This window comes from Danio aesculapii, chromosome 4 (genome assembly GCF_903798145.1).
Source record: "Danio aesculapii chromosome 4, fDanAes4.1, whole genome shotgun sequence".
Lineage (NCBI taxonomy): Eukaryota > Metazoa > Chordata > Actinopteri > Cypriniformes > Danionidae > Danio > Danio aesculapii.
Window position 1 is genome coordinate 46,670,522 of NC_079438.1, and position 16,978 is coordinate 46,687,499.

Below are 16,978 nucleotides of genomic sequence, written 5' to 3' on the forward strand. Positions count from 1 at the left end.
AATGCTGTCTTTCTTTCAGGGATCGAGAACGTAGTGACTTATGTGTTGATGGTTGGCAGCTTTTTTTAGCATTAGAGGACTGTTAGTTGTATTGAGCGCTCTAAGAAATGTTAGGTTATTTAAACCCAAATGTGGACAAACCCAAACATCGTGTTCAATTTGGTCTAACCCAACAGTTTTAGTCAGTATTACACCCAGAATTGAGTTGAAATAGCATTTAGAGAGAAGAATGTAGGCTAAAATAAAATTACACATGTAAGTAGTTACGTCCAATTACGTTACGTTTTCTAACCTCTTTACAATTCTGACAGTTCTTTAAATTACTGCTATGGAATAAAATCAGATTTTTTTTATTCCATAAACTACAGATACCTTTCTTCCAAACATAAAATAATAAAAATAACTGTTGTTTTTATATGTTGTCGTTGCAATATTCGGTCACAGTTTATTTTGATGGTCTGTTTGTTAAATTAAAGTTACATTGCATCTACATGCTCACTAATTCTCATTAGATTATAAATAGACTGTTAGGTTGGGGTTAGTGCAAGTTGACATGTACTTGCTCAATACTCAAATGGTCTATCAAAATAAAGTGTTACCCATTATTCCACCAAATGTTCCAAACCTTTTACTGTCTACGTTCCAAACGCGTCTTGAAATAAGTTGTTGTTGCATATGAAATATAACATGGAAAACTTGATTTGAATATCTTCTTGTGGGCTAAATATTAATTAATAGTCATTCAAACAACTTTACCAATGCCTCTTGATTGTTGGTCCTGCGCGTCTGCCATGTTTGTAGTTTGTTTTTACCCAAACTTTGTAGTTCTAATCGTATGTCCAACACACATTGTGTTGAGGGCAATATTAGCAGTTAGACTACAGGCAGTACTACACTTCAAACTTCGACCAGAAATAGTGCAACATCCGAGAACCTATGGCATACTCTTTTCAACAGACTACAATATATTACTACTAATTACTATTACTATTTTATTACAACTCAACTGCTAATTCTATTTTTGACTATGACTTGACTTTAATTCACTATTTAGGACAGATAGTATGTGAATTGGGATGCAGCAATTGTGTTTGAAAATGAATATAATCATTTTTAATACATGGCACCATTTTGGTTGTTTTTTTTTTTTGTTTAGAAGCTGTCATATTTAAGTCTTTTAAGCTCTTTTTAGGCCTCACATTTCTATTGTCATGTCTTTGAATACAGCTTATTAGCATTTGTTGTGGTAGTATTAAACTTATTTGCAAAACAATGTGTTCCCTTGAGGACTATAGTACTAAACTGTAATACACTGTATAAAATGCTGGGTTCCACACAATTGATTTTTTTTTACTTTTATTTTTTATTTGTTGCTGGGTCAATGCACAATAATAAACATTACTGTAAAATGTGCCAGAATTAGCCAATAATTACTATTTTTCATCCGTAGACCCCTTACAGAATGTTAAAAAGTCACACCTAAAGTAGAAGCAAAGCATAATATCATAAAATACACTATCATATATAAAATACAATAAAAAAACAAAAACAGATTGATGACAGCAGAAGAGGACAAATAGCCAAAAACAAACAGTACAAGTGTCAAGACAGTACTAATGCTGATTTGTCAATTTTTAACATGAAACTGAAAAGAATAAAACGTAGGTGATCTTCTAATTGTTGTTGGGATGGAGTTCCGTTCCCTAGCAGCTTTCAAATACCGCCTGACTGAATTGACTTTTATAGGGGAATAATACAGTCCCATCTTTCACCACCTCTAGTAGTTCGGTGAGCAGTCATTCTAACTTTCACAAACTGATTTAGTGGTGAAATCGGGTTATGTAGGGTCTTAAACATTAAACAGACATGTACATATTTAATTAAATGTTCCCAACTAAGCAGGTTGTATTTCTTTAATATTGAACATTGGTGAAACTGAACTGATTTCTTATCAAGGGTTTTTAAGGATTGTTTGTATAATGCTTCAAATGTCTTCAAATGAGTAATGCTAGCTTGGGACCAAGTGGTTAAACAATAAGTGATATGAGAAAGGATCATGGAGTGATGATAGGTTATACAGCCTCACATGACATCTGATCAGGAATAAATCTAAAATTTGCTAAACTGAATCTTGACCCGGTTACTAACATTTTTTAACCTGTGACTTAAATGATAGTTTTGAATCTATCAAAACACCAAGGTACTTGTACTCAGATACAACTTGTAATCTTTCCCCTGATACAAATACATCTGGTACTTCACTTAACCTGTTATTCTTATAAAAGAACATACACACTGTTTTGGAGATGTTCAATTGTAAACAGCATTGTTCTAACCAGGCTGAAAGATGTACCAGTGATTCTGTGAGTAAGTTTGCAACTTGCAACACACTACTATTATGAATAAACATAACAGTGTCATCTGCGTACATTTGTATATTATTATTATTAGGACAAATGGATGGAAGATCATTGATATATAAAGTAAAAAGTAAAGGGCCCAAAATAAATCCTTGTGGAACACCTGTGTTGAGGCAACATGATGGAATTAAGTTAACTTACTAGTATTTATAAATTTAAGTGGACTGAACATAAAACAATATAGTTGTCCCAAAAAAACCTTAGAAATTGTGTTGTTTCAGCTCATTTTAAATAAGTAGTTTGAACAAGCAGCAAACGTCATTTTGTTGAGTGCATACTATTTATGTGTTGTTATAAAACCCTTAATGTTCTGTGTTTCTGCAACTTGGAAAATACAAAGCTCAGTTCTGCCGTTCAAATCAGGCTTAGTGGATTGTGATCCAAACAATGCGGCTGAAGTCCTCCTGGAGACAAATAGGGATGAACTCGGCGAGCAGACAGGCAGGTGATAACCGAACGCCATTAAGCACATGGCCTGCAAAAGCCTCCATGAGCTGTGAAAAAGCTCCATTACTTTAGGGTAAAGAGGGGTGAAACGCAGAAAGGCACTTTTCTGTCGAGAGCAGGCCTTAATGTGGTGCAAATGGGCAAGAGTGCATTGTCACCTTCAGACTTGATGCACTACCATTCGGGCCTGGCAGACGCGGTACACTTATTGCCCATACATGCCTGCTTTGTTACCACAGACACCGAGCAACGCTTCCAAAGAATGGATTGTGTAACACCCATCAATCCTTTTAGAAGTACTTAGGGTGTGTTCGAACCGTTTTTTAACACATATTCGTAGAGCTAATGCTTTGCTGTGCATGCCGGTAGTTAAATCGCAGGAGGCTTTCCAACCAATTACGACTCTGTGTTTACAAAGATGCACCACATTGTTGCTTAAAGGGATTCTCTCTCATTGGTCCAGTCTGTCAGTCATCTGAACCAATTGTCACAGCAAGGTCTACATTACTCTGGATGTCTGGACTCACCAGTTAAAACATCTCTGCCGAGACCAAGAGCAGATTCCTGGGCAGAAAAAAAGGGTAGTTACAGTGCATGAGTGCTTATTACTTCTCACAAACTTTAGAAGTGAATCCCAGGCATAGGGTGGTGATGCAATTGATTGATCTAATCGCATCTCTCTAATTCAAGCTATGTTTGCATCCACTTATTTTCGAGGTATTAGTGGTGGGCCATTATTGGCGTTAACGTGAAACTCTTATTGTGCGATTTTAAAAAAATATCGCCGCTAATCTATTCTCAAAGTTGGGTTGGGAGATGGGTCTATTCTACTCAAGCTATGATGACTTTCACATTGATATTTTAGCGCGGCAAGAACGAGCCTTCGAACCTGTGTGTATTCCTACTGTGAAATTATCACATCAAACGTGACGTACTAACATGGATGCAGTTCACTTAAGTGAATCTGATTAATGACGGTGAATGAAAGTCAAACTGATGAGCCGTCTAAATCAAATCAGCAGGATGCCCTTCTGGATCTTTCACTTACTTCGAAGACACTACTGACTATGTTTACATGAACATCTGCAATCCAGTTATTTGCCCTAATAGACAATAATATAATAAAGGTGTGTACGTGAAGTGCTTTCATGTAAGAGTTTCCTGTAATTTTGGGTGACTTTCAATGCAGTTTGGCAGTTTCACCTTCACTCATGAACATTTCATTCATGCCCCTGTGACAAACTGTGGTATTAGACGCAAATAAGGAGTAAGAACTGGTGAAAGTGTTATGGAATTTAATAACGCACGTCGAATGGAAAGAAAAAACTAATAGTTTGATTGCGGTGTTTACTTCAATGGTGCCACTAATATATGCAAACTCCACCTCTTAATTCCATTTCTGTTTAGTTCAGTTATGACTTTAGTTGGATTAAGGTGATCAAAAATCGCTGTTTCGAGCTTATGTAGACCTACAGTTCAAAATTCATGTTTAACTGAATAAACGGTTAATAAACACAAGCACATCTTATTAAAAATTATTTATTTTCATCACCTATTATCATAGTAGAACAATTTCTCAAGCAGTTTGTGATGCTGTTTGAGGAAACCGATTGCTACAAACCATTTGAGTAACAAAACTAATCTATATGAGTACTGTGAACTTACTCCATTTAAGTTGAAGTAATGAGGTATTTAATTCACTCATTACCTTCAACACCGAGTTTAAAACTCTTTTCAAATGAGTAGAATTAACTTTCAGTCAATTTTGAGTTAACTACACTCATTTCATTTGATAAAGTTGACTGTTGGGTTTTACAGTGTATGTGTAAATAAACAACAACGGAAACACACATATTGAATAAATTCCAGCATGCTCATCCAAAAAGTCATGTGATTTTGTTTTAGCAGATCATGTGGTACATAAACGGGTGCGATGGGACGGCATCAATGGTCAAACCAGCAGACTAACCACATTGTAAAGCATCTGAAATGTTGTTTTGGTCATTCTGAAATCCCTCAGCCAAAGTTCTTCATTACAGTGGTTCAGCATTATTGCCTACAGATGCTTCTAAAAGCTACTCCGTGTTCATTTTGTTTCGTCTTCGTTTTTTAAGTACTTTATTATATAAGAAAATGTCCCACAGTGGCTTCTCTTACTGCAGCGATTTCCGATTTTCTTTGTGAAGTTTTCTAAACTAATATCGAGAGGATCACTTGCTAAACCAATCAGACAAGCCTACATAAATAGTGGTTTTACCTCCATTCTCTTTGTTTCCCAGGACAGCATGCCTGACTTCCAATCATCAAGCATTAGCTTAGTGTGAACTCTTGAAATGATGTTTGGCGTTTATTAATCAGGAAGTGATGATTTAGTTCTCTTTGACTCATTGAATGAAAACAGTACTTTATTTGCAAACGTTTTATGCAAAATTCTAGTTTTGCGCATACATTTAATTCATATCTCTGGATAAAAAGATACCTACAGACACAAATTATTTGTTAATCTCACACTCTGCATTGTTTGAACAGTTTAACAATCGCTCACTGCCTCTCAAACGTTTGATATCTTACCAGAGACGTTCAGAAAGGGATATGGAGAACGTGGAAGAGGATCGGAATGGTTCTCATCCTAATATGGCCTCCACCTCTCGCTCGCAGTGTCTTTCATGACGGAGGTGCTCGTGTGAAATGCTGATGTGGAGTGTTTCCCTCTTTACACCGACTCTCTCCCTCAGGTCTTTCTTCTCCCCGTTCTTCCTCCTGGCAATAGATCCGATCTCCTCGGGGGAAATCATTACGTGGCATCATTATCATCCCAACACTTTCATCCAGCAGCCCTTGTTTCAAGCCCTCATCATTTGATTATGTTTAGGGAGGAGAGAATGTGTGTGTGGAAACCTAAAATGGCCAAACTAATAATAAATAGCTCCTGGAGGACTATTTTTACGATCAGGGGGGGTTGTGGGATAGAGTCAGTTCAGTATGGTCCAGCGGGACGCTCTTCTTTTTCTCCACGTGGTGCTTGCTTTTGAGCGGAGAGCTGTGATTGTGGGTGGGGATTCAGCCTGGCAGATGTTCTGCGACTCCTTAATCCATTTGCAATGGAAATGAGTGTTGTGGGCTGCTTCAGGGAGGTCATTTGTGTCTAATATTTCCAGTTAGCCAACTTTGTTTCTATCAAGCTCAGCAAGAGATGATAGAGTTTCAGATTTTCTGAGGAAAACTTAATCATCTGATCTTAAAGTAGTCAGGACATTGCTATCTGCTTTCTGAAATGTTAGATTTTGTGTTTCTGTGTGCTGTTAAGTATTTTTTGTTTACTATACTAGTGCCAAATCGAGCTACCTAACACAATTATATTAAAGGTCTGCATGTCAGATACAAGAGAGCATTTAACTGGTCAAGATTTGATGAGAAACTGAAGTATGAGGTGACGTGAATAAAACCGTTGCTCCATTTACAGTAGGTGGAAGTGACAAACTACAAGCTTTAGCTTTAGATTTATATCCTCTAAACGTGAATTGTCTCAGTTTTGGAGCACACTAGCTTATAGATATCCTAAAAACTAACAATACTGATACTAACATCTAAAAATCTTTATTTGAATTTTAGGGACCTTTAATATAACTATGTATAACCGCTATGCACTTTGTCAGTAAAGCCGGTTCTTGTAAACTTCAAGTATGTGAATTTAGATGGAGCTACGATTGGTACTGTCCTTCTTTAAGGACAGTCTGGGAGGGACTTTTTTTTACCTCTTTTTTTCTCCAATGTATCTTATTTCCTCTTTTTTATAAAAAAAATGCTACGTCTCGACTGACCTGTCTTCCCCTGAAATGTGTAATCAGTTGTGGATTTAGGCATGGGCAATATGGGTGATCTCCCAGGGTGGCATCTTGCTGAGGGTGGCAAAAAACGAGTCCCAGTAAAAGCTTGAAGGTAAGATTTACTTCATGCAAGTGTCTTATTTTAGAGTGGTTATCCCAGAATAAAGACGTTAGGGGCTATTCACGTTTGGCGTCTTTTGCATGTGCAAGTTTGTTATTCTATATGTGCAACCAAAACAACGCTGATGAAAGCAAACTGATGCATGCGCACAGAAAACCATTCTCGCGCACATCACACATTGTTCTGCTCCCAGTGTAAATACCAGTCATGCCAATAAAATACATGCTGCTTATGTACTGTGTAACCGGAGTAACTTTTATGCAGAGGTGTCGGCACGCAGCGAGCTTTGAAAGTCGACAAAACTAAAGTTATAATTTGATGATGATGATCTTATTTTGAATAAGCATGGCTATGAAGTAGAAAGGAGAGATAATAAATCAGTGAGGAAAGACTTATTATTAATATTAATTCTCAGCCATGAGTCTTGTCTAAGGCAACAGATAATTACATAAAACATATTTTCGTATTTTATAGAATTGTCTTTAATATTATATATAACATATTATATATATATATATATATATATATATATATATATATATATATATATATATATATATATATATATACATACACATTGTCAATAGCTATCTTTCCATCCTCTTATTTTTATGCGCATTTTGGATATGTGCATAAAAAACGGCTAATGGAAAATGTGCATAAAAAATGTATGCGCATAACTGAGTAGGATAAACTTTTTATTCGATAAGGGAAAATGCACATTGCCCACTGAGGTGCAAGTCATTTATTAAATGAAGAAAAGATTCACGCAGCTTCACTTATCGCAGCAAATTCCATTTTCACTGTTGAAATGTGGCGGCAGATAATCAGGAAGTGACGATTTTGTTCAATTTGACTCATTGGATGGAAACGCTGCTTTATTCGGACATCTTTTATGCGATAATCCAGTTTTGCGCTTAAAGTTAATGCGCAGTTTTGGATGGAAACGTAGCTAATGTCTGTTCCATTTTAATAGTAAGTGGCAAAATTTCTATACCACAAATTCTGATTCAGTTTCACATTCGCTTGTCCTGTTGCAACAACTTCTGTGGAGTTATGCTGTCTAGGTATTTTCTGATCGTTCTTGTGCGTAGTTCTGTTCGAAGGTGCTCGAGGTGACGTGGAGAGACAGGGAAATAACTATGCGCTTCATTTTCCAAAGCCTGTATTGGGCTGGCAATAGTAAAGCTTTCAGACAACCACCCAAGAACTAATCACTCGCATTTAAAATTCGCTCGGAGCTTCACAGCAACACACACACACACAGACTGTACGCACACTGTCTCTCCCTCCATCTCTCTTTGCCCATCCCACGTATATGACCCAAGAGCAGAAAGCACAGCAGGAGTGTAGGCGTACTTTTCCAGCTTCATCCAGAGGCCACAGGTCACCAATCGAAGAGGAAAACAGACGTCTTTTATCGCCATTCGCTAATATAAACACATTTAACCGGCAAATAAACAAACAGCGGAGTTGAGCGAACCGTCCTCCATTTTGCACATTTCGTGATTGAGAATTCCCTCGATGTATTCCTGTTTGGAAAAAAACACTGTCAAAATCTGTTGATGTTTTATTTTTATTTTTTTCCTTGATTGTTAGCTTAACAGTTTCTGATTGGTTTGTGATGGATTGGTGATGAAGTTAGATGTTGTCATCAGGTATTACTGGTGTCAGGATCATGATGGAGGTCAGTAATTACACTGCTGTGTCAGAATAAATGCTGTGAGTTGGCAGGGTCTACTGGCCTGTGTCTCCTGGGGGCCCATTAGAAACGTGCCACACTGGTATGATTAGCACCTTATACTCTTCTTTCTGTCTTTCTTGGTGTAAACTATTTCTGTGAAGCAATTTTTTGCTTTTTCTAGGAGTTTGTAAGCATTTATGTGGCCCACAGTCTTTTTGGGTTTAAGTTACTGTACAACAACAAAAAATGTATTAAAAAAGGCTGAAATAATAATCTTAATTTAAAATTTAAAACTTTTTTGGGGGATAATTTGTAATATTATGTAAACAGTAATAAATTACAAATAATATGAATTTCTGAAATGTTCCATATGGGATTTGTTACTTTTTAACAACAACAAAAATCATAATATTAATAATAATAATAATGCACTGTACAATATGCAGGGTTCCACACAAGCACATTTTTGAGTATAATAATAATGAAAATGAATATTAAAAACATGTTTTTTGATGCTATTAGATATTAAAGAATTATTTTATATTAGCTATATTATTTATTTTTATATCTTTATTATAATAATTATTTTTATTTATTAAAATATTTCCTTAATATTAACAGTAATTAATTTTTTTTTATTTTGGCTTACTATTTGTATTGATTATTTAATGTTTTTATTTTTTGTGCAATTATTATGCATTATTACTTTATAATTTAATATTTTAGATTAAGATTAGATTAAGTTATTTTTAATTGATCTTACAGTATATAAACCTGTTAGTGAATATTAGACAAATATTATTTGTATTTTCATTGTGATGTGTTAAGGCATTTTAAAGATGCTTTTCAGCATTATGAAAATCATATTTTTATTTGTATTGTTTATTTAATGTTTTTCATTATTATGCAATATATTACTTAGTTTAACATAATAATTTGACATTTTTCATTAATATTGTATTGTGTAACATAATTTATTTTAGTAATTATAATTCATTGTGATGTGTTAAGGCATTTTAAATATTCATTTCAGCATTTTGAATATTATATTTAGAAAACACATGCTTTTTTTTCTCCATTGGGCTTTATTTTAAATTCATGAACTTGCACTTTCTGATTGTTGCAAGCATGCATTTGATTTCTGTCACCCTGTATCTTATACCTACAAAAAAGCAGGTCTTAATTAAAACTAAATACTGCAAACAATAGTAGTTTTAGGGCCTTCGCTGAGTTTACCGCTCCACCTGGGTCACGATTTAGCCAGCATGCCATATAATTAGCTGCATACTTAACATATACAGTATGTCTAGTTGCAGTGCTATAAATCAAGCTAAAAGAAATATACCATAAATAAGACACAATTCATGACCTGCAGCTCTGGCAGCACATAAAGTTGAGGACCTCTGGCTTATTGTGTTTGTTAATACCGACTTGACTAGTATAGCAAGCGTTTGGTTCACATAGCTCAACATGATGTGCTGAAATCCTAGTGCGCAAACATAACCTTCACAGATGTGCTCGTGCTCAGCCTCTCCTCCAGTAAATGAGGCCATAAAAGCCCCGAGTCCAATTATGCACCTGAAATAAAGCTCTCATCCAGCGGAGGCTTCGGCTTGACGCTCAAGGCCATGCGGAAGCGCTAATGCTAACAGATCAGCATTCTTCTCATAGCCCTCATCTGCAGCTCCAGAAATCACAAGCACGTCTATGGCAAGCTATTTTCGCTTTCATTCGTTTACAGGATAGGAATTCTTGATTTAAATAATTACATTTTCTCTGATTTAAATGCTCATTCTGGATATTAGGGGCTGGATTTTTGCTAATAACTATGCCAGTTTTTGATATCTTCCCAATATTACATTTCCACGTTTTATATTGGATTCGAGTCAGGTGATTGGCTTGGCCATTCTACAGCTTGATTTTCTTTCTCTGAAAGCATTTGAGAGTTTCCTTGACTGTGTTTTGGATCATTGTCTTGCTGAAATGTCCATCTTTGTTTCATCTTCATCCTCCTGCTAATGTGGATGTTGGACTGAAGCAGCTAATGTTAATTTGCAATGAGAAAGGGAAAAAGGTTGCTGAAGAACTACAGACAGATTTCAGCTGCTGTCTGGGCTTTCACTGCCTTTCTACACCTCCCTTTCTTCATGTGTTCAATACTTTTTCCCTGTGTCATTTCATTTATTACACATAACTTAATTTGTAAACTAATTAGATTTGTTTTCTTTGCATATATGGATTTCTTTGGTTGTCAACGGCACCTTTAGAAATATGTTTTCTGAGAAAAATGGTGTCAAGTTCAATACTTATTTTCCCCGTGTTTACACTGATAAATCGTGACGCATCTGCACTGTTAACATTTTACTACAGGAGGTGATCATATTGATAATATTAAAAACTGCCATTGTTACTTGTAAAAACTGAAATCAGAATTGTTAATGTCAAGAAATCATATCAAATGAATGATTAAAAGTGAGAACGGCTTGCCATAGTTCAGATGAGCCTCCTTGGTGGCTTGTTTTCAGAGGTTGCTGGAGATGTGAAGTAATGTAGTGCTGTTCTCGTCTCACCGGACTTCAGTTTAGCAGGCTTTAGTCGATGTTTGATTACTCTTAGATCACCCGCTGTGAAAAAAACCCAGAGCTCGGCTCTCCCATTTCAGCCCGGCAGAATAAGATGTTTCAAGTGGTTACGGCTGTCCTGAACACGCAAGCTGGAGGTGCGGACGGGCGGAAATTGCCTTGAATAATCTCAAATATTTGCTTTGAAAGGGTTTGTGAGGGTGTTGTCAGGAGCCCGGCGTGTCTCGCACCCCCTGCTGAATACAATCATCTCTCCAATTTAGGATAAATTAGGTCAAATGGGAATAAGGCCCATCATAAACGGCTCGAGTTATTCTCGGCTCCAGCTGTGTGTAGCTGTACTTGAAAGAAGGTGTTAACTAAGACACTGAAATAGCCATTAGCGAGGCTCTGCATGACTGAATCACACACGATCTTCATTTAAAAACCACAAATCTGGGTCTTTATCACTCTGAAATAAGGCAGCCGTGTATGTCTGATGATGGGATTGAGGTGTAGATCTTGGTCTGTGGTTTATCGAGGAGGCATATAAACTGTCAGGCCTGGGGGTCACTAAGGGGTCAGTTGAAGAGTATAAAAAAAATTTAGTCATTTTTTTCAATAAAAAGGAGAAAATACTGTGGTTCTGTCACGAACACTCTCGGGATTTAGTATGGTAATGAATATGTATATGGCAATATTGATTATATTTGGTCTTGGTGATATAGATCTGCTACGCTGCTGCTGCTTTGATTATTACGGCAGAGCAAATACCGAGACCTGCTACTGCAAGTATATACACAGACATGTCATCTGAGAATATTAAACATAATTTATATGTAACCCACATAGCAGATCTAAACACAGGTGGAGCTGGGGTGGAAGAGGGTCTGCGAAATGCATTGCAGCTTGACAGCGAAAAATTACGCAGAGCATTTAAAATGATGAGGAGCAAGCACATTGGCTGCCGAGGTGACAGCATCCTAAGGATGCAGGAGCACATTAATAATGCGAGTGCTCCAATTCAGGCTCAGACGTGGTTCAGTTGGCACGGTTCAAGGCAACTGTACATTGTGTGAGCACGCCCTTAGAGTTTCATTACAGAAATTTCACTAATGAGTATAAATTAATATAATATATATGGAGTAAATTTGATCTTCTTGTCTTGCAAAGTAATTTAATGTAATGTAAAATAAAAAAATTGGTCTATAAACTAAAAGGAAAGTATATAAATCACTGATCAAATTTATCTTTTATATAAAAACATTTGCATCATATTTTGATAGCCTTGAGATTTAAATGTTTGAAAACACCTGGATTCAGTCCTATATGCTTAAAATAATAATAATAATAATAATAATAATAATAATAATAATAATAATAATAATAATAATAATAATAATAATAAAAAAATAATAATAATAATTATGTAAAAATGTAATGAATGCTTTATTGGAATCTTGAATTGCAATAGGATTTATGTTGTTGCATAATTTTATTATGCTAAATTTTTGAAATGGTGTCCAATTATCAAATTGCAATTGCAAAACATGATTTATTTTTAAAATAATTTGTATTAATTTTTATTTATTTTATTTTTTTGTCTTAAAGTTTGTCGAACTTTAAGGTTTATGCAAAATATATTAACTGGATTATTGTAGTAATTTTACTGTAATATGCAATAATATAATGTGTAGTAATACAATATAATATAATATAATGTGTAATAATATAATATAATATAATATAATATAATATAATATAATATAATATAATATAATATAATATAATATAATATAATAATAAATGGTTTCCATTTTTCATCTTGGAAAAAGTATTTTCACCTTTGTAATCTAACTTAATAAAAAGCGGTAAAAAAACAAAGAACAATTGGTGTTGTTTTAATGTAATCAATGCAAATAAATAAATAAGATTTTCTATTATATTATATTATATTATATTATATTATATTATATTATATTATATTATATTATATTATATTATAGTTCTTTGTTCTAAATATTCTTAAATTATTGAAATTCTATACATTACTATAAACATAAATGCTTTTTTGATAAGCCTTTAACTGAGACAGATATCACATACTTTACACTGCATAAACATCAAAAGTAGTTTGTGATTCCAATCACAGCCCTGCTGTTTTTCTTACTTAAAAGTGTTTGTGTACATGTGAGCGTTTCCTTCTATCTCCATTGGTCTGGTATGTGCGTTTCAGTGTCACCGCTGGGCCTCCCTGCTGGACTGATCCTGGTCCATCTGGTAGAGGTTAGTTTTGCCACATCAAAAGACAAAACTTCACAGGGCCTGTGAACCCGAAATCTCCCTCCGTTGGTCCGTCGGAGCTGCGCAATCCAGAGCACATTACTGATAATGGCAGATCCGTCTGTGTCGATAACACGTCCTGCATTCTTTAAATAACAGATCACAGATCAGCTGAATGAGCCGCGTGGAATAAATTGCCAGTGACATTTAAGGTGAAATAACTAGCATTCTTTCTGGCTAACAGTGTATGATGAGCCACTTATGTGCATCTGCAGAATGGAGATGGACACAAGGATGGAGAGACATGTTTGTGGTGTGCACATCTTCATTATGGTTGTGCACCGTGCGCTTATATTAGTGTTAACGCTGATGATAATGGTTTCAGAAGTGATAACAGGTTCACAGATGACCTATTTGGTATATGTTTTTTTGTTCAGTAGTGTACAGGGATTTTCAAATCTAGAGTATGAGATGAGTGAGTCAAAATGAAGATGCTGGCATGTTTTTGTTTATTCAGCTTAACAGAATTTTTTTTTGATACACATAAATATGACGTTACAATAGTAAATGGTTTATCTTTACCCAGTATTTTTCAAGAGTAGCGCCTAGGGGTGTTTATATGAAAAGTTAGCCATTAGCTTTAGATAAAAAGCTAATTCTTGACTAAAATCCTTGAATTGTCAGTAAAGGATGCTGATACCTGCTAAAAAAACAACTATAAAAACGGCTCACATCCTAAGTGGATCAGGTATGCTATAACGACTAGCAAACCAGCTGGTTTTAGCTTAACATAAATTGGTTTGCTGGCCTTGGTTGGATTAATCTAAGTATCTTTAATCTCAGAATCTAAGTATAAACAGTAAAGTACTTTTCAAACAAATTTAGATTAGAAATTCAAGTTTAACTAAACAGGTTTCTGTCAAGTTTGCAAAGCTAAGTTGCTATCAGGCTCAATTAGCCTATATTTTGTATTAGAATGGGAACCTACGGATGTTATGCAATAATAATGCGTCTGGCATTAAATAGAAAGGTACAAACTAAATATTTTATGATTCATTCTTGACTTGAATATAAATAAAAAGAATGAAAAAGTTAAAAAAATGTAAACTAGTATGTATAAATTAGGTTAAGCTAAGCCAAAATGCTATTTTACCCCTTACATGCTTCTATTATCAGGCCTGAATCATAATTAAGTTTGGCAGGAAACTGATATCTGCATATGTTTTAACAAGAAAATGGCAGATATTTGTGTGACAAATAAGCACTTAGCATTGAATAGCGACAAAAAAAACATGAACATTAATTATGCCTCATTCTAGACAAAAATCAGTAAACAGAATCACAGTTGTTTTATATATTAAGCATTAGCTTATGCTAAGCTAAAAATGCTAGATTAGCCGTGTACATGAGGTGCATCCCAATTCGCATGCTTATGCACTATTCTACGTCATTTTGTAGTATAAATAGTGCAAGTAGTGCATTCACACTGAGGTTATACTCATGGCAGGTATTATTTGGTAGTTTGTTCATTTGTTTCATTAATTTGCCAACCGTCAAATGTCATCTGGGAAACGGTTTGAATTTCCGCTTATTACGAAAACCATTAGTGTTCCATTTGGGACGACACTACATACATATACTATGCTGTTGAGTGTGTAAGTGCATAAGTACATAGTGGATATGAAGCATGAATGTATGTGAAGCAGAGTGTAGAGTGCCATTTGGGATGCAGCTATGATCTTGTTTCTAGCACAGTCATGTTTCATAGTAATGTCTGTCACGAAAATTCAAATCAGAACATTTTTTTTCCTAATGCATGATAAGCTTCCTTTTTTTACCTTAGCTTTGTGTCTGAGTAGATCTAGGTCTGGCTTGAATCAGATTTCAAAACGCAAATCAACTTTTATGAATTATTTCTATTCAGACATTTACTCATTGTCTGAATAATGAAGACTAGCAAAACCACAGCCATATCACCTTACAGCCCCAAGACCGGTTACACACTGAATCTAAGCAAGGCTGAGTCTGGTTAGTACCTGGATTGGAGACCACATGGGAAACTAGGATGCTATTGGAAGTGGTCTTAGTGAGGCCAGCAGGGGGTGCTCAACCTGCAGCCTGTGTGAGTCCTAATGCCCCAGAATAGTGAAGGGGACACTGTACTGTCAGTGAGCGCTGTCTTTCCAATGAGATGTGAAACTGAGGTCCTGACTCTCTGTGGTCATTAAAAAAATCACTTCTCGTAAAGAGTAGGGGTGTAATCCGGTGTCTTGGCCAAATTTCCTCAATTGGCCTTTATCGAGCATGGCCGTCTAATCATCCCCATACACTGAATTGACTGTATCACTGTCGCTCCACTAAACCAATAGCTGGTGTGTGGTGAGTGCACCGGTGCAGTTGTCCTGTGGCTGCCGTCGCATGATCCAAGTGGATGCTGCACACTGGTGGTGTTGTGGAGAGACCCCCCCCCCATGACTGTTAAGCACTTTGGGTGTATATATATATATATATATATATATATATATATATATATATATATGCATAATAAATGTGCTATATAAATACACACTACATTGTGATTCAGCAAAGTGTTGTTTTTTTTGGAGTATGACTACAGTGTTTACCATCATCAACATCTCTTTAATGTCTGAGGGAAAAAAAAAACAAATTATATTTTGCCAATACCAGCAAATAATAAGCTAATCAGCAATAGTAAAAGCAGTAACTAGCTATTGTCTAATCTATCCGAGGGCCGTCTGTTTTTTCCCCCTCTACAGTGCATACACTTGAATTGGACCGAAAATTCTTAAGTCCATTATGGGTGCAATAAAGAGCTAATGAGCCCATGATGGAAATATATTTTGCCGTGGCGTCCATCTCTAGGAAGAGGCAGAAGGATAAGGAGTCATTAAGACGGTGTTATCTGGTCCAGATAGCATTGGCATGTCCACGCAGATCATTATTTTCGCCCCTGGAGCCGTTTGGTCAGTCAGCTGCTAACCAAACGTACCCTAGCAGATCATTCACTTTCTAAACGCCCCTAATGACTGTTTTATTAAAGGATCCTGCGTTTTATTATTCGAAAGTTTGCCTTTTCTGTTGGCTGGAGGTTTGAGGACGCCCCTGTGAAAATCGCCATAATACAACAGTGTGTTAAATTAGACAGTTTGTGCGTTTGGTTTGTTTTCAGCATAAAAATATGTTATGAAAGAGGAAGTGTTTGAAGAAATGCAGATATTTGAACAAAAAGTCAAATGTTTTTAGCTTTGTTCACACAGATAATAGAAGGAAAACCTGTAATCGAGTTTGTAGACCTGGTTCAAGCCACATTCAGTGAAATTAATAAACGAATGAATCAGTGAATAAATCAATGAATCAGTCAAACATTTATTTTAAGACCTGATTCAAATAACACCAGCTACAATCTTTATTTATTTATTTATTTATTTATTTATTTATTTATTTATTTATTTATTTATTTATTTATTTATTTATTTATTTATTTATTTATTCATTTATATTTGCTCATTACTGTACACTGTAAAAAATGCTGGGTTCCACACAATTCATTCATGTTGTCCCAAGACAAATTGATTAAGTTAACTTAATTGTTTTTACAAATTTAAGTGGATTGA